The 24,062-nt window shown below is 40.8% G+C and overlaps 1 protein-coding gene across 9 annotated transcripts in view; it reads left to right on the top strand.

Annotated features, from left to right (window-relative positions):
- The window catches only part of ELMO1 (engulfment and cell motility 1), a 295,982-nt gene that overhangs the window by 11,861 nt on the left and 260,059 nt on the right, over positions 1-24,062 (top strand). Inside the window, exon 1 of one of the 9 annotated variants that reach the window (XM_031590450.2) lies at positions 13,761-15,620. The exons of the other annotated variants lie outside the window; for them this stretch is intronic. The gene's annotated coding sequence lies outside the window, so the exon portion shown is untranslated. Of the gene's footprint in view, positions 1-13,760; positions 15,621-24,062 lie in introns of those variants that run through there. 9 annotated transcript variants of the gene reach the window in all.

Raw genomic sequence — 24,062 nt, 5'->3', positions numbered from 1 at the left:
GCTTCCGACAATAGCTACTTTCTAAACATCTTGGAAAGTTTTGCTATGAAGATTGTTACTGTGCAGGGGGATGGAGATGATAATTTACATTCAAGATGCATTCTTTAAAACTAAACATTTGGCTTTTATATCCATGGACACATGTGCGTTGTGCAAACAGAGTATGACAGCGGAGCAGGGCAATAGAATCTTATTTTTTTTAATGGTTGTAATGTTTAGAAATTAGCTATTGGAACTGTAGGTGGAAGTTGAAATCCTGCAAATTTAATAGGAATTGTGGTTGGAGCATCAGATGGTTTTCATCTCATGTCATAACCTTTGGCTCTGAGAATCTCGTATGGCTATTATCCCTCTAGTTGATTATTTGCTATTCATTTCAGAATGCTAATGAAACATGGTTACATTGTGCTACAGAAACCACAAAGCCTGTCTGGTGATAAGGTGAGACATCGTGCAGCCAGGCTGCTCCTGGGTCCTGTGAGCATGTTGCTAGCTTGAGGTTCTTGGAGGTTGGTAAGATGGGTCTTGTACCTCCCAGAAAGTGTTGGCTGTTGAGTTTTGTTTCTGAAGCATCTGTTGGAGGATCTAGTTTTAAGGGCTGAATATGAGTTGTATTTGAGGGATAATAGTGTATTTTCTTGAAAGCTGAAAATGAATGAAATTCAACAGGCATGTGTATGGAGAGAAGAATTTTAAGTTCTTTATCCTCTTCTGATTTCTGCTTTACAAAAGGGTGATGCTATCAGGGTAGTAGACAACATATTTAAATTTTTTCTCTGTTGTGTGAGGGCTATGGAAATGAGTGGGTCCCCAGACTGTTAAAAGAGAATTAATTTTTATTGTTCATCATAAAGCTACTGGTAGAGCACGAAAGTTGCACTAAAGAAAGATGAAGTTTAAAATTTAAACCAGCCTGCCTGCAGTGATCTGTGTAAATAGATCAGTGGAGGTATATTTCCTCTGAAATAAGCATCTTTTTATTCTGGAGGACAAAGAGCAGTGAGTTACTGTTTAGAAGAGAATTGAGCTGATTTTGGATTAACCTGGGGTCTCTTCTCATGCTCACTCCTGAAGAGGAGCAGCACTGATTTAGTGATGTGCTGCATGCTTATGAATTTTACCCTGAAGGCAAGCTAAAGCAGAGAGAAAGCAATAACTGTTTGCTTGTATGACTTGTTGTCTAATAGGAGTGGTGTGTGGGGGGGTAGAATCAGAATCCTTAGAGTTGGAAGGGACCTTTAAAGATCATCTAGTCCAATTCCTCTGCCATGAACAGGGATATGCATGGATCAGTCAGGTTGCTCAGAGCCTGGTCTAGCCTAGCCTTGAATGTCTCCAGGGATGGGACTTCCACCTCAGCTCTGTGCAACCTGTGCAGCACTCTCACTATAAAACACTCCTTAAGTCCAACGTAAATCTTCCCTGTCTTACTTTGAACCCATTTCCCCTTGTCCCGTCACCACAGACCCTGCAAAAGATTCCATCCCTTCTTTCTTACAGCCACCTTTCAGATACTGAAAGGGTTACTGGCACATCCCTTGAGCCATGTGCAGGTTTCTCAGCTCGTGGCCACCAGTGAGGCAGCAAATCCCCAGTGACTAACCAGTGGGCCCCGTGACACCAGCACAAACCTTCTCACCTCTCTGACATGCATTAGCACTCACTGGGTGTTAATAAGCCACGACGAACAACAAATATCTTAAGTAACCTCTCTGTCATTCCACTTAGGCCAAGTGCTCCTTTCATAAACTATACCTTTTTTTTTTTAATCTACTAAAGCCTTTTATTGTTTGAGGCATGAAGCTGAAAACCAGAGAAATGAAAACTTGTCTGACTTCAAGCTTACCATAGCAGGGGCTCTGTACCCCCTACTTCTCATTTTCACCCCCATGCTTGATGATGTGGTGAAACTGAAAAGCTCTTGTCTGCAGCAGTTTTGTCAGTGCAGTGATGTGGACAAACCACACAGTGTGACATATGAATTTTGAAGCCTTGGATGCAAACTCTGTCTCCTCCCCGGAGGTTCACCAGTCAGCAGCCAGTTTCCATTGAGGACAGCACCCATCCCATATGGCTAATTGAGTCAGATGGTGGTGACTGTAATTTCTTGGGACCTCTGTAGCTCCTTTACAGGAGTAGGCCCAAGTTGCTTCACTGTCACCCCACCAACATGAGCCTTTTCCTTTGATTTCCTGTCCTCAATTTGTCTGTGGATTTACGCAATTGGGAAAGATGAGGTCAGAGTGAGAGCAGCTATGCGAATAGTTGATGGGAATGTAACAACAGCAACAGCCACAGAATTGCTTAATTGCTTTGGATATTCGCAGCATAGCCAGGCAATTGAAAGAGGTGATTTTCCTGCTGTATTTAGCCTCAGCGTGGCCTCAATTTAAGTGTTGTGTACATTTCTGTGCAGTGGTCAGACACTGGAACGGGTTTCCTGCTGGGTTGTTAGATGTCTCGTGCCTATCTGTGCTCAGGTCACACTGCTACAATCCTCTCATGGATGTGCTTTAGCCTCTGGTTAGCCCTGGTATGGTCAGGCAGTTGGACTGGGTGATATTCATAGGTCCCTTCCAACTGAACTGCTCTATTTACTTTAAAAGTTCAGAAATGCTGAGGATGGTAATAAATGCTGCATTTCACTGAGACTGGGAGGTGATCTTTTGCAACAGAATGGAAGTGCTACCTGAAATCACATATGAATGCCTCAGATATAGCTAGCTGTCTTTGTTACTTGATGCTTCCAGCATCCATCAGCCAAAGCTTTATATACTTCTGCTGGTGAAATGTGCTGCATGGAGAGCAAGAAGAGCTTCCCTTTCAGAAGCTGGGTCATTCTCCTACCCTTTCATTTTTTAATTTGATCTGTTTAGAAACAGCTACAGAGTGTGTTGCCTCTGTGTATGGGATTTGTCTCTATTTTCTCCTTTTTCTCTCTAGTAACTTTTGAACTGTTGGCTGATTCAACAGCAGAACAATAAAGGTCCCTAAGATACAAAGTTCAGACATTTTTTGGGAAAGTAGGAAACTGGAGCAGAAACTGCAAGGGAACTTTACTGCAAGCCTTATTAAACAGCTGAAAATGTACAGCAGGGATTTGGGTCAGTTTCCCTTAGCCCTGCTTCTTGCAGGGAAGACGTTTGCTTTACTTGGTTAGACAGATGTATGAGAAAGGGAATCTCTCACTTCTCTAAGGAAAATGAAATGCAATGCTTGAAAGCCAAACCTTGTGCTAAAAACAGATTGCCATCTCATAGCTTACCTGGCTTGTACTCTGAAATATGTGGGATGTGAATTTTTTTTTTTTCTGCAAAGACTTGCTGTCAGACTAGCTATAAAGGGGCTTCAAGTTAAGCAAGATTCAGGGTTCTCTACAATTTTAATCAGTTTTTACATAAAAATATTTGGGAGACTTACTTTAAACATAAACTTCAACACTTTCATTAATGCTCTCTTCACTTTCAGACAGTTCTATGCTGGTCATACAGTGAAGGAGTAGAACTGGGGAATGGTATTGCTAACAAAGAAGAATTAGCAGAAACATGAACAAAACCTTACTGCGTATCCATATGGGATAGTGCTGTCCAGATGGTAGACAAATACAAATGAAGAGTTATAAAAACTTGCTTTGTTTGGGGAGCTCAACTAAAAAGTAACTTTTTATTGCCTGGTAAAGATGAATTACAAATTATTTTTATGGCCTTGATAAGGACTCTGTTGGAACTTAATTACCCTACAATATGAACACCTTGCTGTTTAGTTTTCCTTAGCTGTGAAGTCCATAGATAATATTTTTTTTTTTTGTTGCTTCCTACAGGGATGTGGAAAGGAAGTAAATACATCCCTGCCTGAACATGATGGTTAAGGAAAATGGGATGTTAATTGTTTCCAAATGCTGGCTTGCTCGTAAGCTAGAATTTATTGCACATCTCCAACTGGAGTAGCCATGTGAATTTGGATGGCAAGCAGTTTGCTAGGGATCGATTCTGGTGCAGCTTTTTCAGTGCTGACTGAATGGTAACTTCTGTCTTGGCTTTCCTCAGGCCTCGTTTTGTGGCTCAGTTCTTCCTTTTGCCCAGCATTTAGCCAAACCTGGTTGTCTTTTTCCAGCTGGAACTGTGAGAAAGAAGAGTTTTGTAATTCCTTCCTTCCAGTAATAGCATTGCTTAATTCTGGTACCTGTTCCTAGGTGAAATGAATGGGAGCTGGAACGTAACATCTTTTTATTTATTTACTGTTAGCAATGACCTCCCTAAGTTAGCATAAATGCCTTTTTCCATTTGAGGAAAGTGCACTTCCTTGATATTTCATGTGTCTCTCCATTCTATTAAGTTTTTGGTTATACTTTTCTTTTCTAAGCCCCTATGGCATAAAGACTTGCGGAGTGTTATAAACTACATCCACAGATTGAATTGCAGTTGTCATTACTGGCTGTGTTTTAGTCTGCTGCAGACCTCACTGTCTTTTTTGCTCTAGTCTCTGAGGTTTTGGTCTATTCTGCCCTAAGTGTTTAAATTCTCACGTGTCTGTTTCATTTACAGTTCTTAAAATCAGATTTATTTTCAAAGTCCTTTTTGAGAAGGAATGTGTGGAAATGTGTGTATAAACCATAAAATGTTGGTCTTCTGGGAACCACATCGTTTTACAGTCTGTATTCCTACTTACTGATGTCTTTAACTAGGCCATGCTTTTCTTTCCTTCCTTATCATCCTCTCTTGGGGAACACTGTTTGAGGTGAACTTTCTTCCTTTGGGATTTTGAATCCTAGTCAGGAGTTCCAATAGCAGGATTAATCATCTTTTACAGATGTTAATTCTGAATTTTTGCTTCTGCAGCCATCCTGCATATTATATGCCTCTTCTGGGCTTGTGGGTTAATGTTAATTTAATGCAATTGTTTTCAGCTGCTGTCTTTTCCCTTTGAATCCTATGCTGTGCTGTTGTGGTGTATGCTGCTGCCTCTCTTGTTCAAGGTACTTATAATGCAGAATGCACTAACAAAGATCTTCCTGTCAGCAGAACATGACAGTTCATAACGGCCTGCAAGATTTTTCCTCTTCTGAATACTTTTTTTCTTGGCTAAATGCTCTTTTTGCTGCTTCCTTCCTTCCATTTGGAATTCTCTTCTTTTGTGCATTGTTGGTTTTAAAAAAAGAAAACAAATCTTAAATATTGTCAAGTGAATTGCTGATGGTATAGTAGGAAGGAGAGTAAAACTCTCTGGTCTGCTGTTTCACCTTTCCCATTAGTGCAGATTAGTGCTCTGAGTGTCTTTTATGCTTTAAGAACTGGATGCCTGGGATGGTGGAAGTCGTGCCAGTGCTTTACTGTATGACACCTGGATGGTGTGTTGTGGGATAGCTGTGGTGGGAGAGCTCCTGGTGCCATATTGCAACAAGAATTGCTGCACTCTCAGGGCTGGACTTTGCAGATGAACTAAAAATGCCCACCTGTGTGAGAGGGTGCAGGATTCAGCTTGAAGTCAGCAAGATGACTTCACTGCTGTATCATGTAGGAGGAGAGGATTCACTGCAAGGGAGGCAACATATGTTTAAACTTAAATATCGTATAATTAGCCAAACTGGCAAAAGAAACTGTGAAAAACATAAGGAATATGTATTAAGTCCATTTTATGATGTTTGAAGAGTTTCCCACTGCAAGAACCCCTACTCTAATATTAATATTAAAAAAAAAAACAACATTGCTGCCTGCTAATGGATACATTCATTTCATTCAGCAATAGTAATGGCCTTGTTTGCTCCTCTTCTTCCTAAAGTGTGTACATACACCTGCTTGGCTGGGAATAAGCTCAGCTGGGGAAGGGATCCAGGTTAAAAATAAATTGTTTGTTTTTCTTCAGCTGATTTTTCTGCTCACTTGAGGTTTGGACCAGCTCCTTGTGTCACACTGCACATAGTTTGCCTATTATTGCCTCGTGTGATTGAGGGGCTCCACTGAAGGAGGGAACAAAGTGGGAGAGGAGTGGAAAAGGAGAACAGTAACTGAAAACCCTGGGAGCACTGTGTCCCTAAATAGACCTTGAGGGGAGATTGTGGGCGTCAGTAAGAGTACAGCAACTTGTGAATGAGAGCATCATGCTGCTCTTCCAGCTGTACGTATTTTTAAAGAATACTAACAGGTTTAACTATGTAGGTATTCATTACTGATTTGAAAAGATGGGTTTATTCTTGGCATGGCAGATCTCAGTAAAATCAGCCCTTCACTTTCACTAAGGTGTGATTGAAGCCTATAGGCTGTTGCTTCCCAAACACAGTGAAAGGTACTCACTGCCCAGAAGATGAATTTGTGCAGAGATGGAGAAGAATAATGGCACCAAGAAAGAAAGCAGCATGGCCACACTGATAGTGGGATCACAAAATCACTGAATATCCCGAGTTGGAAAGGACCCACAAGGATTGCTGAATCCAGCTCCTGGCTCCATACAGGACCACCCAAAATTCAAACTGTATCTGAGAGCATTGTCCAAATGCTGCTTGAACTCTGGCAGCTTGGGGCTGTGACCACTTCCCTGGGGAGCCTGTGCCATGCCCCTCACCCTCTGGGGAAGAACCTTTTCCTAATCCTCAACCTGAAAAAGTGACTCAGTAGCTAAGTCAGGCCAGGGCTCCTGCAATTGTCTGGCTTCCTACTCCCATCTGCACGGCGCTGCCAAGCTCTCCAGCTTTCTGCAGTAATCCCTTCATTCTATAGAGCTGGGCCTGTAACCGCTGACACATGGGGGAGTAGAGGGAAGAAGCAAGGGCTGTTACTAATAAACTCCCTGAGTAGCGTTTGATGTCTTGAAGTTCACTCATTCTGGATGTGACATCAATTTGTGTCAAATCAGAGGCACGCGTGTGTTTGGCTGATGATACCAGCAACAGCTGCTTGCTTGGAGCACACGTGTGAGGTGTCAGGATGAAAACACTTCATCAGAGTGATCCTGCACCTGCCTGGACTGAGGGCACTTGCAAAGCACAGGGGTTGAGCCTGGCAATGCCAGTGCTTGAATAAGATTGGATAGCAAATCCTCGTCCTTAGTGTGAGCTACGCCACGTGTGCACATGTAATGGAGTTCTGATACTGCAGCCAGACTTGGGATGAAACAGTCATTTGTTTGTCTTGTAGTGAAAGCGTTGCTTCCATATGAGATCTTTATGCTTGTTTGCATCTCGCTGTTATTTATGCAAAAAAGCCAATCTGGAACTTCTCAAACTGATTCTGTTTGTGTATGGGTGCAGTGGAACCACCTGATGCCTACTGTGCAAAGAGCTGTGTGTCTGTTCTGTCAGGTCAGCCTCATGCTGGACCTTCACACTTCCTTATTAGGGGGGTTATTCTGTTGCTTTTAAAGTTTTTGCACAGTTACTGGTAAGCGTTGAAGAGCTGCAAGAAAAGCTTTGCAAAAGACTGGGGACAGAATTTTCACGTGAAGGCTTGTGTGTAGGATGGCCTCTGATAGCCATGTGCCACCTTGTTTTTTGGAATCATGAGACTACATATGAATCACATTTTCATATGGGTCTAATTTATTCAGTAACTACACTCTGCTGTCATGTGTCAGAAAAAGTATATCGTTTCTGAGGTTACTCACAGAATGCTGGCACACTGAAGTGTTTTATTGGGGAAAAAAATACAACACCCTGTACGGTTGCCAGAAGTGTATCTGCTGTCCTTTTCACTTGGAGTACCACCAAGTGGAGAAAAACTAGTCTCCTATCAAGTAAAGAAAACAAACAAACAAAGTCCTATTTAGTCTCACATTTGTAAGTGAGGAGAAGGGGGAAAAAGAAATTTGAGGGCTTGTATGGGTTCAGAATTTGGGAAGAAAAGGACGCTAAGAAAACAAAAACTGATTTGTGTGAAGCCCATCTGTGACAGCAGTGTTTTATATTGCCAAAGTAACTCTTGGCTAGCACACTCACAAACTTTTATAAAAAGATATGACACATTTGACCTCTAGTAATGAACATGCTCCAAAGGCTTGAGAGGCAAATGCCTTAAAAGAAATTACTACTCATCCCTTTTTTCCCTGCTTGCTCTAAACAGCCAGGTACTAAATTCCTTCATCACTTGCCTTCATCAGGTGTGTCTCCAGCTCTTTCCAGACTACTTACTTAATCCTCATCCTGCCTTTGGCTTTCTCTATGCTACTGCTGTGTCTGAGATGCCTTGCCAGTAGTCTGCTCTGAAACACTTGCCCACGTGGCAGCAAACTTGCAGCTAGAACTCCAGCTCAGAGGTGCTGGCAGGAAGCAGTCGAATGCAAAACAAAGTATTCATCCTTAATCAGGGGTATCTCACCGCACCTTGTCTCTTCCCATTTGTCAGTTAATCAGTTTCCTAAAGAAGACAGAATTTTTTATTTAAAAAGAAATAGCAAAGATAGAAAAAATAATAATTCCTATGTAAGAATCCATTTTTACACAAATCACGTACTTGTCTTTTCTGTTACCTATCCCAATATTTCTTCCCAACTTGCAAAGCAGAGTTTACACACTGAAACCTGGCATCTGAAAACTGTATTTTGAATCAGACTTATACATAGATTATATTGTAGTTCCATTTTTTTTGTTGATTTTTGTTGTTTTTTTCCCCTCCATGCGTGCTTTTCTTGACTGGTTATTCCACTGAGGTTAAAGATAGTCCAGTGCTGCCTGGATGGTACTGCACCTTACATTCGGTAGCTCATTAAAACTGTGAAGCCATCTGTTCAGTGTGGATAAACTCAGTCCCTTCAGGATAGCTGCTGTTGGGGAGCTGCCTGATCTCCCTGCCCTTATCTCCCACGCTGTGTTATGGCATTTCTGCCGCTCTCTAATCGATTTGCTGTCTGCTCTCTTATTCTGTGGCAGCCTGGCTCAGCTCTTGCTGTGAAAAGCCTTTGGGAAGGAAGGTCAGCCCACGCTGAACGGGCCAGATCCAAGCTGCATGGCAAGTGTCTGGGCTCTGAGTTTAATCTCAAAGTTTGCATCAGGAAAGTGGGGCAGTTTCTTGTTTCAGGGGAGGTAATTAGTTCATGGGGTTCAAAAGTGCTCCTGATGTGACAGAAGAACTCACAAATACTTCATTCTCTGCAGCAAACAGTTGTGGCAGCATCTGTTGTAGGTTATTCTGCATACATCCATTAGCTGTGTGAGATACTTATCTCTGTTTCGCCAAAGTTTATGCAGTTATTCCAGATTTATGATTGAAAAAATAAATTCCATTTCTCTAGGTTATTGCCTTGCATATGCTCAGTTAAATTGCATATTTCTATCCTCGTTTCACCCCAGATTTAGTTTCTGGTTGTGTTTAATAAGCATGGAGTGAATGCACTTCACATTGTTTGAATCATCTACACATTTTGTGGGGAGTTGTGTCTTTCTGACCTCTCCAACCCAAAGTCATTCCCACGAGAGCAACCAAGATTCAGCCTTGTATGTCACAGGAGCATATAATGAGTTTTGTTGCTTTCTCCTGAACCTGAATAAACTTCTACCTCAGCTCTGTTCAGATGCTGATCTTGCTCCTGTATTTTATGCTTTTTGTACATTTCCACTGGACATGTTTAGCTACTACGTTTTTGTTGACTTAGTAGTTAATGCTGTCTGGTATTGCTATCTAAGGGAAATATTGTGAGAATAAATATGTTGAGTTGTGAGACATTTAATTCTATAGTAATGGTCCACATGAGAATTTAGTGGGGAAACAGATTATTTGCATCCGTTAGGTAAAATATTCAGGAACTCTGGGACTTGCAAACAGTAGAGAATACTTAGATAATGAAAGTAGCAAAAAGTCAAGTATATTGCTGCACATTATTTTATGGATATTTAAAATAGATCTATAACTTCAAATAAGTGACTGAATACATCCATAAAAGATATATCCTAATGTTTGGGACACCTAGTGTGACATATGAAGTAACAGCAAAGCAGTGATGAGGCATTTTAGAATGCATTTAAGTGAGAGATTTACTTGAGATGTTGCTTAATAAAATATTGCGTTCTGTTCTAGATTACAGATCTCTGCTATATAAAAATTTTCTGTGGAGGTGGCTGATAGGAGTGGGATGAGATGCATTTCTGGTTTCATCTGTAGTCTTGAATTAACTATGAAAAAGGGTGGGTTCTTAATTTAACTAACTTAAAATAAAGTCTCAGTGAAATCACAGTTCATAGTCTTCTGCACAAGCTAACAGAGTGAGCTTCAGGCCGTAGAAGAGTCTCATTTACTTTTGCATGCTGACTTGTATGAATTATGCAACTTGTTTTAATTTTGTATGCATTTTACTTTCATTAGTTGAAAATATTAGGAGTGTGTTTTTTTTTTTTTAAATTTCACAATAATATCGAGCTGTCATTCATCAGTTCCCACCACTTTCATAGCTGGGTCTGCTTACCTTCTCATTCAGCTTTGGCTGCTGACCCATTCCCCATTGGATGTGCAGGAGTGTTCTGCCATGTCAGTAAAGTCTGGTAGAACTCCTATGCTTAGTTTCAGGTCTCATTTCACCTGTGGGTGATGTTATCTCACTGTAAGTCAATGGATAGGCTCGTAGTGGTTTGTTGTTAGTGGGCTGAATGCAAGACCTGACCTACGAAACGACTTCTGTGGCTTTTCTGCCCTGGGGTGGAAAGGCAATGTTAGAAAGAAATACATTTCCAGCTGTGGTTGTACACTACCAGATGTTCAGAACTACAAGCCAGAGTATTTCTGTGTCTTACAAAGGAGTTTGTAGACCAGTGGCTGGCTGTTTTACAGACGGGCCATCTTGGTGGTCATCTCATACAGCTGACTCATCTTGGTGAAGTGCTTCACACCTCCTCTTTGTGTGTGTGAGGAAGCTTTGCACACAGAAGAATCAGCCTGCTTCAGTGCCCTCCAGGAACCTCCTGCAAGACATCATCTAGGCACAGGGAAGTCTGGAATACTGATTCTGCAGGAGGAGCATTTCAGTCACGCGAAGTGAGCGCATCTACGTGAAGTTAAATGAAATAAGCTAAAATCAAACCCTCCTACAGAGAGAGTGGTGAGGTACTGGAACAGGCTGCCCAGAGAGGCTGTGGATGCCCCATCCCTGGAGGTATTCAAGGCCAGATTGGATGGGGCCCTGGGCAGCCTGGTCTAGCATTAGGTGGGAAGGTTGGTGCTCCTGCATGTGGCAGGGGGGTTGGAGATTCATGATCCTTGAGGTCCCTTCCAACCCTGGCAATTCTGTATAGCTAACTATCAATCTTGACAAAAGGAAATGAAAGATGAAACGTATGTGAAATCTTCCCTTTGGATTTAAGGGACAGTAAAACTGAAAGGTCTTGTTGAGACTGAATTTTAAACTTTTTTTTTTTTTTTTTCCTGCAGGCAAATGATCAGTAATCTCCATCTATGATGTTACATATAAGGTAGTTCCTCTTTGAAAAAGTGACCTTTAGTGCATGCAGAGGCCTTGTCACAAGACAGAATAGTTTTTCCATGTTAGTACGAAGACGTTCTTTGGAAATGAGATAATTAAAATTACACTGTACTACTACACAGGAGCAGAAATTAAGTGGTTTTATTTTATTTACTTCCTCAGTGAAGTACATTAAATCAAATTAAAAGCAGTTAAGTTTTACGTGAATCACTATAAAAGTTTAAAAGCAGATTACTGAAATTACGTGAGTAACATTTATCTGAATTCACTTAAGTTATTTTCTTGTAGGCAAATGGAGGCATGCTCAAATGAACAGAAGAGATTAGCTAGTTCAGTGTAAATTTGTAGCTCCTATTTCTTGTGCACTACCTTGGTCAGGTTGACCAGTTCTCTGTGCTTCCCTGTATTATCCAATTCAGTCCTCTCTCGTTCTCAGATCCCTTGTTAGTAAATTGGCAATAATGATTTTAACGTCTTTGAAAAGGAACTAAGAATCCTCCATGTGAGAAATGCTAAATAGCAACTTTGTAATAGTATTTGATTAGCATCTGAATGGAAATCTAAAATTTGGTTTTGGCTTTGTTAGTGTAAAGATGAGGATGGAACTGGGGAAACCCAATGATTTATACGACCTTTGCTGATGAATATAGCTTTTTTTTTTTTTTTTTCTGTAAAATTATGGCAGATGTGAGCAAACTGTGGGTTTAAAGTATGAGGAGTCAACGCATTTCTTTTGCTGGATCAGGCCTACTTTATTTATGTAATCATAAAATGTGCTTGTTTTCTATATTTTTTTTAAATATAGATATTTCCACGAGGGAAGTATACTAGCATTACTCAACGGCTGGTAAATACAGGCTTTTTTTTGCCCATAGAGAAACAGAGACAAAGTGAGAGAAACCTCACCTTGGCTGACCAGAAGCTAATACTCTAGAAGCTGGTTTGCAAAATGGCAGCAGTGATTTCAGACCTTTCAGAGGACACTGCCTTTGCTTCATTGTTCAGGGCTTGATGTAAATCCAGCGACATGGGCTACTTGAGAATAGTAAATGTTATGCACGGACGAGAATGAATGGCTTGAAAGTTTCATCAGCAATTACTCATGTTGGCATTGCAGCACGAGGGCTGTATGATGCTGCTGTACGAGCAGACAGACAGTGATTGTAAGTGCTCCCTCTGAACCTGCAGCATGGTGATTTCTGCCGTGTATTTTTCCTGTACGTGACAACATCTAGCAGTGGGCAGTTGTGACATCTGATGATCTGAATTGCCAAACGATGCTTTTACACTCAAATCCATAATAAACCAACCTTTTCCTCTCCCACCCACGGCCCCATTGAGAACGAAACATACCGAGTTGCAAGAAGTATGCCAGATATGCATTTAAATGGCTTGCTTCTCTGACGTTTCATTCGATATGTGACTTTGAATCATAATAGCACATTGTCTAACTCCAGCAGTTTAGGACAGTGTTTGATCTCGGCTGAACAAATGTATTGTTTTACTGCTAAGCAGAAGACATTTGGAATAGGAGAATTCTTTTTATACGTTTTGCAAATGAAACCAGGATATAGCTGTAATTTCCTTTTTCCTGTTGGATTTACAGCCGTATGACAACAAATAAGTAATATTCTCTCAACCTCAGGCTGAATTCATAAATTCTGTGGTAGTGCTGAGCCCCCGAAAACACAATTATTTTAACCAATAATTTCTAAGGTTCTTTAAGTTTTTCTTTATTTCTAAGTTATCAGTAGTTCAGAAAACTGAGATCCTTAAAAACAGACATATTTTAATGACAGTATTGGAAGAGTAACTGTTGATATGAATCACAGAATCACTCAGGTTGGAAAAGGCCTTAAAGATCATCGAGTCCAACCACAAGTATGCTGGTGTTATGGAACACCTAGACTGTATATGTGAAAGGAGGGGCTTGTGGCTTTGCTTACTAAAATGCTTCTGTAATATAGCAAAGGTGAGAACAAGACAATTCTTAAGAAGCATACTGTACAAATACCGTTCTGTGCCAGTAGCCTTACTTGCCATCTTCTGGCAGGACTTGAGAAGTGCTTGCTTTTAAATCATGAGGCATCAGGTGTGGGTACAGGTGAGTCAGTGATACATACAAGCAGATGTGAAATACTCTGTACATAGCAGTAATTCAGAAAATGCTGGCTGAAAATGGCCTTCTGCAAATCTGCAGCTGATGTCATCTAGAAGTGAGATCTGTTGGGAAGCTCTGAAAAGAGAATTTTTGCCCTAAGATCATAAAATTTACCTTCTTTTACTTCCTACTCTCCTCTCCCCCACTCTCCCCTCTAGTTTTTATTTTAATTTTTTTAAATTTTCTTAAATAATTCTAAATTTCAAGATAACAGATTGGCTGGTATCCCTTGTGGATGGCTCCTGGCTGTACACTGTTAGGTAAGAGCATGAGCAAAATGTAAATTCTGTGATAACTCGACTCAAGATACTACTTCATCACAGCTGCTATTTAATTTTTGCAAAAGAACCTCCCACGCTGAATGTTCTTTGAGTTATTTGGGGTAGATTTTTCATGAATAAAATTCTTAGTCATCTTCAGAATCTATGGAATATCTTAAAGAAGTAAAGACTTTGCACATTTTAGTAGTTAGCTGGTCTCCTTCTGTATCTCCTGCTCCCCACACTGCTTGCTGTATATGTGAGAAGCTGCCCTTACAGCTGCAGAGTAGCCTTGAATTAAGAAGCTGAGTGCTAAAATCCTTCCCTCCTGGAAACCAGTGGCAAAAAATAGTCTCATTCCAGCGTGCTATCTCTGCCAGTAACTTTCTGTGTGACCTTGGCGGAAGTCTTATCATCTTAAGCAGAGTTTATTGGATCTGGGTCTGCCAGGACAGGAATGCACTGTGGGCTGCCACATTGTGAAGTTGCCTACAAGTAGATGATGTCTTGGCAGCTGCTGAGTTCCTTCTCCTATGTGGTAGAATTCCTGAGGATGCACAAGGCCCTTCGTGTTTCATTAAAACCTAGATAGGCTACCAGGTGAACAGACATCTTCACCTCAGCTGCAGGTTTGTGCCCTGAACCTCTCTGCTCCTCGACCGTTCAGTTGACACCAGTTGATGTCATGAGGGAGCTTAGGTCAGTGATTTTTGTGACCTAAGGGAGCACTGGAAAGTTGAGCAAATCAGCTCTTCAATTGCTGCAATGAGCACAAGCCCATGCACAAGTCACAGAACCAGTTATCACCTAGGCAGTAGTTCTTATTTGCATGCTTAATGGTACATGCCAGTAATGTGTGAGCTGGGAAATTCCAAAACATGGCTCTGAAGGACTCTGAGGTCGCAGGAAGTTAGCAGTCATAGCAGCTCCTGGGGCTTCACTGCAAATATCAACTCGTGATGCTGTTCTAAAAGCCTGAGCTCCTGAAGCTAAATGACTGCATTAAAAAAACATTTCTTCACGGAGGTAATAACTCTCCTTAGTCTAATTGGTGTAGCTGGAGATGGTAAACAATTTTAGTTGCAAAAAATAGTTCTTGGTCATGAAGTGCAAGCAGCAGACTTCAAAGCTAAATTCTACTTAAGAGAAATGGATCTTTGAACGTGCGTAGGTATGTGTCAATGTCTGACAGGAAAGGGTAACTGCTGCCTGCAGAGTAATGGGCACGATGATAAAGTAAAAGAGGAAAGAAGGCTGTCAGCTATGGGATGGCATGAGTCAACAAAAGGTCTGTAAAACACGGAGATATACCTTATAATGTGCAGTAAAACCAGCACCTCTGGACTTTGAGTTTTTGTAATGCGTTACATAACATTGCATTAAACAGGGCTTGTTTCTGGAGCTTTGGGTTTGTTTTGTTTGTTTTAATCTCCACAGATAAATGGTTGTTTGTATAGGTTTAGTTTTCACTGGTTGCCTATCTGAGTTTGCTCTGGCACATACCAGTATCCATTTAACTCCATCTCATATTGCCATATAAAGCTATTTCATGAAACAGTATGTGTATTTATATATGTGTGTATATATTTGTAGTGGAAATGCTAAGTCGTGGCTTGAAGGAGTGATTGAGCACCTGGTGGGAAGGCAGGACCAACCCAGGGGAGCTCAGGTGCATGCAATGTACCTGAGTGGCCAGAAGGGGTGGAGCCAGGATCCGTCCCTTCCCAGACCTCATTTAAGGGTTGGCGGTGGAGGCAAGGGTATCTCATTGGAGATCCCTCATTATCTGAATTCTTCCAAAGGTAAGCAGCTCTTTTCCTTTATTTCTGTGTCCATGATTGCTGTATCTGGGCTTGTCTTCATTTTCTGCAGCCTAGGACTTTACCACCCTACTGTTATTGCTGTGCTTTCCGTTGTGCTATAGCATTACAATATGAAGATGTAAAAGCAGCAGGATTTAAACAGTCATGGCTGTAGTTAAGATGATGCGTATGGTTGAAAAAAAAAGTAGTTTTTGGTTTTAGGTTATATACTGGGGGCAGCAAGTTGGAATTAGGTTCCTCTATAACGTAGCTATCTCAGCAGAGTGGAAAGAAGTCTGGAAAGCTCTGCTGCAAGATCTGAAAAGCTTGCTCTTTCAGGCTGCTGCTGTTGTTTACTTTTTGGTTAAGCCTTAGGATAACTTATAGTGGCCCAGTGAACTTTGAGACTTCGTACTTTGTAGAGCCACGTGCCTGTTATGTACAGAATGTATGAATGTGGCTGTCTTCTATTGTGTGTGCACATTATTCTGTGTGGTGGAGAGGTATAAAGAACACTCTGATAGGGCCTTAGGGTTGGTTGTTTTTTTTTGCTGGTTTTTCTTTTTGATGGTCCAGATTGAAATGAATTAAAAAAATGAATAAAATAGTAGAAATTAACTGGGCTCCAAGTCTTTTTGTTTCTTCCCTCCACTATAAAGATTTGGGAGTATGAAGGCATGGCCTTTAGATTGGTATCTTGTAGGTTTCTGTATCATTGCAATTGTGGCTTATTTTCTCTTTTTCCGCTTCCCTATGCTGGCTTTAATGCAAGGGGACACGTTGTGTTTAGTTAGGCTCTTTCCTTTGCAGGGTTGGTGTTCTGAGGTCACTCTTTAATCATTGAGCTTTTTGAGTGGTGTGGCTGTGACACGTGCGCAGGATATTTAATTGCTTTCTGAAATGCAGTTTTGTTTTGGTAGTGATGTGTGTTCCTTCTTAGACACCTCCCTGGTGGCTTAGTGTTTTGCTGGGGGAATATCAAAGTGATTCTGTCTAATACTCCATATGGAATAATATAATCTGTACTTGCTTCTAAGAGGTGAGAATGGAACTGAGCAAGCTTAGGGAATAAAAGTTCAAATAAAGCTGTAGTGACTTGAATATGAATTTTCTTTTTGATTAAAAGCTTGGTCACTTAAAATCTGAGTCTATCTTTGCTTTGAAGTAAGGTTTTTGTTTGTGATGTAACTAGGAAGTGTTATTCCAGCAGATGAATGTTATTGTTACAGCTGTTTTTATTTTTTTGTAAATGAAAAGTAGAAAACCTTTTATTCTTACTGTGAAAAGCCAATTACTGTGTTATCAGTAAAAGTTTTAACTAAAAGCATTAAAGGCCCTTGCTCGCTTAGTGAGAGCAGTATCAAATGAATTCCCTACACACAGATCTATAGGGTGATGCATCTTAGATGGAGTTATCTTTAAAACTTTGATTAATCTTGTGTTCTTTATAGTTAGTTAGTTCTGACATTTATTTCCTACATCAGGAGAAATATGGAATATTCAGTAAGTTCTTTTTTTCCTATTAGGAGAACTTTTTTTGTCAACTCTCTGTAAAAAGTTAAGCTATATCCTTTAGAAGTGAGCATATGAATAAAAATAATTAATGAGAAATGCCTTTAATTCTTAAATTCTGAAGTTGGCAGGGCTTCTCTTCATATTAAGAAGAGGTTGGGTAGGCTGGGACCGAGCTTGTTTTATTTTCACGTTGTGGTATGTTACAGTTTTAGTTTAGTGTTATAGGATGCCAGAGGCAAATTAATTGCTGTTGTGGTGCAGAGGCATGTAGGAGTTTGAAGAGTTACGGAGTTTACGTTGTGCTGAACTGGAGTGATGAAGTACAGACAACAGGCCGCAGCTGTGGCCACAAATAAGGCCTCTCCAATGTGATGCTGAAAGTATTGCGTTATAATTGCTCCTCTAGGATCGCCATGTGGAAAGTCTGAATCAAAGCGGGTTCAAAATAAGGAAACCAGGAGCATGTGCTGTGGCATATGCTTGCTGGGGCTTTGCTGCTGCCAAAGTAAGGTGGCTGCTTTCCTAGCTGCGCCCTGTGCTGAGGAGCTGGCTGCTCTTCTCGTGCTTCCACTGATTCCTATGTGTCAGTGTTTCCTTAGAGCTCTCAGAGCTCCTTCATCAGCTGGCCCGCACAGCTCAGGGGAGGTGAGGGCTGCTGTCCCTATTGCTGCTCTCAGACCACCCATGGGTGTGTTAGCCACGTTCCTGATGTGGGATAGGTCAAGAGTCAGGAGTGCGTAGGGTTTTTTGGGAAGTGTCTGCCTGTCCTCCAGACCTGCACAGCTGTAACTGACTCTGATGGGAGTTGCTTCAGCCTGTGATGAGTGGTTTCCAAGATATAACCTGGCAAAAAGAGTCTCTCTCTTCTTTCTGCTCCCTGTTTTTAATGCTAGTTGGCTTGTCTGAACTGGCTGACAGGGAGTCAAAGGGTCAAAGTGGTACAGACTGCAGCAGCACAGCTCTGCTTTATTTTACAAGAACACTTGCAAGCATTTTTACAGTCAGTGTTCAGAAAACAGGAGCGGTGTTCTCAGCAATATGTAGGTAAATGATGCTCCATCATTTTTATAAGAGCTAAGTGTTAGTAGCTACAGGATTTGAGCAAAACTTCAGGCTGCCTTCAATGTGGAGTTGTAATATTTTTTTTTTTTTTATGTGGATATTGCTTGTATGTTTGTCTTCTGACTTTAGAAAGAGCAAGTTAAAAGAGGTAGCAGACTGTGTGGATGGGAGATTCCGTGACCTGTGCTTTCATGCATTTGTATGCATGTATTTAGGTGTATGTTTACCAGATAATATTCTCACAGGATTCCTAGAAATACCTTTATAGAAGCATATTGAAACTACTGTAGACTGGATGAAAGCCCAGGCATCATGATACCTTGAGGATGGCCTCACTTAATTGGCAGGGTAACATTATTGCATTTTTCTAAGACTACATCTGGAGAGAGACTGAATTAAATGCTTTTCCACTAGAGCTGTGAAACTTGTCACAAGAAAAGTTCTTGTATTCTGAAGCTCATTTATGGGTGTGCTCAGTGGATGTGCACTGGAGTTAGAATCATAGAATCACCCAGGTTGGAAAAGACCTTAAAGATCATAGAGTCCAACCACAACTCAAACATACTACCTTAACTCTAACAACCCTCAACATACAATAGTTGCTTCAGGAAGGTGCATTAGTTTTGATCCAGCTGAAGTACTGTGTATAGATCTTCAGAAATGCTGTTTAAATTAAACATTTGGATGGTTCCCCCCAAACTGTTACTGTTGTAGGATTTTAATTTTACACTTAATTATTTTTTTCCTCGTGAGGAAACACAAAAGATTAAATATCTTCATTTTCTGTTGGTCTCCTCAGCATTTTTACATTGCTTCATATAGTCAAGCAGTAGTGCCTTACTAGTAGAAATGCTCAAATACAAAACAAACAAAAACCAACCAACCAGATAAATCCCCCAGATATATAGGCCCATTATCCTGTTTTTTCTTTTTTCTTTTTGGGTTGATTGGCAGACAAGCCACTACTTAAGAATGCAGATGGTTCAAAATCAAGAAGATGAACTGCAATGGACTAGTTGAAGTTGTCACAACTGTCCCGTGGTTGCCATTTCCTATGAATTTGTGTGAGTCATTAAATTCTCCATAAGCCTATAAAAAGAAGGAACAGCTCTGGCCAAGTAAGGGTTGTAAGTAAACTTCATTTCTCTCTCAAACATCAACTGTGTTTAGCATGGGGACTGGAACCAAGAAGACTCTGAGTAATAAAAGGATGACGCCTTGCAAGGTGCCCCCTTCTCAGGTGATCTTCATCAGTCAGTGCAGTTCTTTCCTAGCTTAAAACTTCACTGTCATTGCTTTTGAGCTGGGAGTTTCCTGAATGCCCCACGAAAAGAGTGACACGCTGTGGAATGGGACTGCACTGAAAGGATGCCACCTCTTATTGCATTGTGACTTTTAATCTCGATTTGTATTCCAGCTGAAGTCTGTGGTAGGGAAGATGCTTGGAACATGAACCTTGCAATGTAAGGCACACGGTTGCTCCGTGATTTGAAGATTTTTCCATGCACAACTTGGAATCAGTCATTTCTGACCTTTTCAGGGGACTGCTGCCTCTTTATTGGTAGTACTGTAATATCTCTCAAAAGCATTTGGCATTTTAGTGAATTGATAGATGACCAAGCGATGTCTGCGTACAGCAGCACAAGCTATGTTGCATTTGGGATGTGGTGTGTTATTTTCTGCATTAGCCTATTTTTGTGACTTTCATACTGGAATTCCCATCTGGTCCCTGACAATTATAAATGCGTGCTTTTTGAGAGAGGAAGTAAGATCGATGGCTATTCTAGCATTTGCTGTATAGGACTTTCATGATAAATTGTTTTCTACTGACTCCCCTATTCCAGATTACTTTCATAATCTTGAAAAGCAAAAACATTAATAAATCAAAGTGGGTTAGGGAACAGGCATGTGGTTTTATTTTAATAAGGGATTAGGCTGAAATCTCACTGAGTGTACATTGTTTGCCACTTGTTCTCTGGGACATATGAATTGGTCCCTTCATTACTGCTCTCCGTGTTACTCTTGGTCCTTATGCAAGATTTGTTCAAATTTAATATATGAAAAAAATGCAAGCCTTTCGTGACAATGGGAAGTTACCATTTCAGAGTACGTTCGCTTGTTAGCTTTATATCTGGCAGCAGGAAGGGGATTTTAAGTAAAGGCATAGTAAGCCTGCAATCTAGAGAATAAGGTATAATTTTCATAGTTATCCCTTAAGTGCAAGGGACATCTTTTATCGAAGGATTCAGGGCAAAAGGTGCTTTGAGAACTGTTTGTTGTTTGTGTAGGAAGAAAGGCTGCAGGAAATAAGTGTTTTTCCTTGCCTATTGGTTAGGAGACAGGACGGTGTGCCCAGAAAAGGGTCAGATCAGAGCCTGGTGAAAGAGGGTGAATTAAAAGTGGGATAATTAAATCTTTGTAACCCATCGTCTTATTCCTGCTGCTGCTGTATCTATACATACACTTACTTCTTGGCTTTTTTTAATCCAAATTACTGAAAAGAGGCTGCTAAATGAAAAAACCAGCTTTCCTTTTGAACTTTTAACCTCTGTGAAAGCTCCAGTAATTGGCTTCTGCAGAACACAGATTAGTTGATGTTTAAAAAAAGAAAAAAGAAGAAGAAATCATGAAAAATGAAACACCAATACACACTTAAAAGTTGCTGGTGGATATCTTGTTTCTGTATCCTTCAAAAGCCTCAGAAGAAGGGTGGAGTGTCCCCTGGTGCATCTCAGCCTCTTGTAGTGTCAGGATGTGCTTGGGCTGAAGTTGGTTTTAAAGAAGAAAAAGCTTCATTGGAAGTGCTTGGATGTATGAGTGTAATGTTTGAGAGAGGGGAAGAAGGCTTGAGGAATTGGTCATGTCAAGGGGAATAAAACACTTCCACGAGAGAAAAGAAAAGAAAGCTGACAAAGGTGAGAGAGAGGGGTTGTACTGCCTGGACTGGAGGTGGGTGTTGTGCTTGGATTTTTTTTTTTCTGTGGATGAGTGTCCTGTTTAACAGTAAGTAAATAAGCTGATGTTTCAGTGTTTCCCCACTGTTGTCCTTGTTAAAACGAACATGGTGGAACTCCTGACAGTTTCTACGCTTTCTGAGGGTTGGTCGTGTGAAAGTTTTATATACTAAAAGCAAAGGGAAGCACTTTAAAGTCTAATCCCTGCTTACTCTACTGGGTTTTAAAGCTGTCATCGCTTAGTTGTACAAAAGCAAAAATGGTGTCTGAAATGCAGTTGACTTTTTGCCTCTGATGACTTTTTAGTAGACATAAATAAATAAAAAAAAAATCTAAGAGCAGATATAAGTTGACTCATGTTCTAATGACATGGTATCTAAAATATTTGAAAGCTGCTTTCAATTCCTTGCTTTTTCATCACTATAAAAACATATTCTTTGCAAGCTTGGGGATGTCAGTTCAGAGGGATGCAGTCTGACAGCAGAGACCTGTATCTACCTTCCCACATATAAACTAACAGCTGTGATGTGCACATCACCACACAGGTGGCTGTGCAAATGGCAAACGTGCTCAGCAGGGCTTTGTAGTTCCTGGCTGATACAAGAAACTGCATGGTTGAGCTTTCTTAACAGAAAGCAGCCATACATATCATAGTTAAATTGGTTGGGGACATGCAAAAACTTGCCTTGTTTTTTGTTTGTTTGTTGTGTTTTTTTTTTTTTTAAACTTGATTCTTCTTTCGTAGTAAGGTTGGCAATGAACTGGAATAGATAGTGGTGAATGTACGAAAAGAGCTGTTCAAACCAGGCAGCTCCTTTGTTTGCCAACAATAGTTTAGTTTGATTTGCTAGAGTGCAAGAAGCCTTGGATGTTTTTCCCCATCGTCTCGCTCAGAAAACTGGGATTCTTTGTAGCTGTGGCATTTTTCATCTTGCAGTCACGTTATGCCTCTTCAAAGCGAGAGGCCAGGGTTTCCTGTCATGCGCCTGACTCTTAACATCTGTATTTCCACTTGAGCAATTAAATGGCTAAAAGCAAGGGGGGGTGTCACCAGCAGCCATGTGTTAATCTCACTGTGTAAAACTACAGAAATTATTTGGGGCCAGTCAGAGGTAACTGTCACAGGACAGTGGTCTCTTCCTGTCATGTGTAAGTGTGGAAAACAAGGCAGTTGCCAGGAATGGCTGAACTGAAGAGCCAGACGACAGATTATTTCTCAATTGAAGACACCTTGAGTTTTCAGAGCTCTAAAACCACAGCCAACGGTGTTTTGCAAAACTGCTTGAACTCAATGGTGAAGGCCTGGAGAAAAGGAAGAGCGTGGTACAGAGATGAGCAGTGGTTGCTCACTGGGCTGTTTCGGGGTATTTGCATTTTGATTAGCTCTGAAGGCGTTCGTGTGTGTGCCTCTGGGACTCTTCAGGTGAGGAAAAACAGCTTTATATGTAAAGAAAAATGGCAGTGAAACTTCAGGCTGGTTCTTCACTGCATGTTCTGTGTATTTTCTGAGTTTCTTCTCTGAATATAATAGTGATGCTTTTATTTTGCCTGGGAAATGAGTTTCCCTCGCTAGTTTGTTTTAAAGTAATCCTTAAAACATATTTATCATTTTGTGCTGGTAACAACAGTTCTAATGTGGCAGAGTGAGAGTTAGAAGGCATTGGCTAATAAATACAGCCACAAATGGTTTGCCCCTTTCTGTTCCGAGCCCAAAGTCTACTGCTGATGTTCTTCTGAGCTGCCCTACCTGAAAGGTAACAGCAGCAACGCGCTCTGAAATGCAGAGAAGCACCGGTGGCTTCTGTTACACTGAAGACTCATCTTCAACTTTTACCTTTTTTTTTTTTTAATGTCAGTGTAGTATTCAAATTAATTATGGTAGCAAGAAATAGGGATGTAAGCCAGTCTGTTCTCAGGACCTTGCTGGTTGAGAAGGTTAACATACAGAAAGAACTGGATGAATAGTCTGTCCAAGCGTGTGAATAATAAGGCAGCTGCCTGTTCTGGGTAATCTGTCAGTCTGATTTAGATACACACCCCTGTAGCCTCTAAATGCCTCTCAGCTTCTCTGAGGAAATGTGGTGCCCCATTTTAGAGTTGTAGGTTGGAGACACGGAGGGCCAAAGGGCATGGACATGGCCACACACAAAGCCTTTGAATAAAAGAAAATTAAACACAAGTGTTCTCGGTCCCAAGTTTAACATCACAGTCTTTGAAGCAGACTTTCTGTTCATTTTAACAGCGTAATTACCTATGTGTAGTATGGGCTTTTTCTCTTTAATCAGTGCTGTGGGGAAGGGGAACTTGGTTGATAGGTCTGTTTGCAAGCTCTTTTTTGTCTTTTTGGTTCTTTTTTAATTATTTTTCTCTGGTATATCTTGCACTAGCGGCTAGTGAATTGCCAAGATTACATTCTCTCATAACATGAAGGTCGAACAACAATCTGTTTTTTTTGTGTCTCAGGAGGTTTGTTTTGCAAATGTAAAAATAGGTTTTTCTCCCTTGTTTAAGTGAGAGCATCAGATTTTGTTCTGGGCAATTATGCAACGTGAACTTTGGATACTGCTTCGTTAGAATTCAAGTCAGACCTTCTACCTCACGTGGAGTTAATGTCGTCATTGCTAGGATGGAAAGAAGTTAATGAGATAGTGGGCGAGACCAGCAAGGTAAGAGAGGAAAGCTGAAATCCATCTCATTCTTTACTACGTAACACCCCAGGAAAAGAGCTTGTGAAAGTGTTGGGGCTGGTAGAAATCTGCTCCATTGTTTGGGAAATGGCACATGCGGAAAAGAAACTTGTGAAACATATTTTCCCATGTACGACGCAGTACTCTTGTTTCTTCCTGATAAGGCCACACAAAACAAGTGGGAACTGTATGTTGTAAAGAATATGACTTAGAGCCCTACACAC

The sequence above is a fragment of the Phasianus colchicus genome, chromosome 6 (genome assembly GCF_987193195.1).
Source record: "Phasianus colchicus chromosome 6, bPhaCol1.hap1.1, whole genome shotgun sequence".
NCBI lineage: Eukaryota > Metazoa > Chordata > Aves > Galliformes > Phasianidae > Phasianus > Phasianus colchicus.
This window is presented reverse-complemented; position numbering and strand designations above follow the sequence as displayed.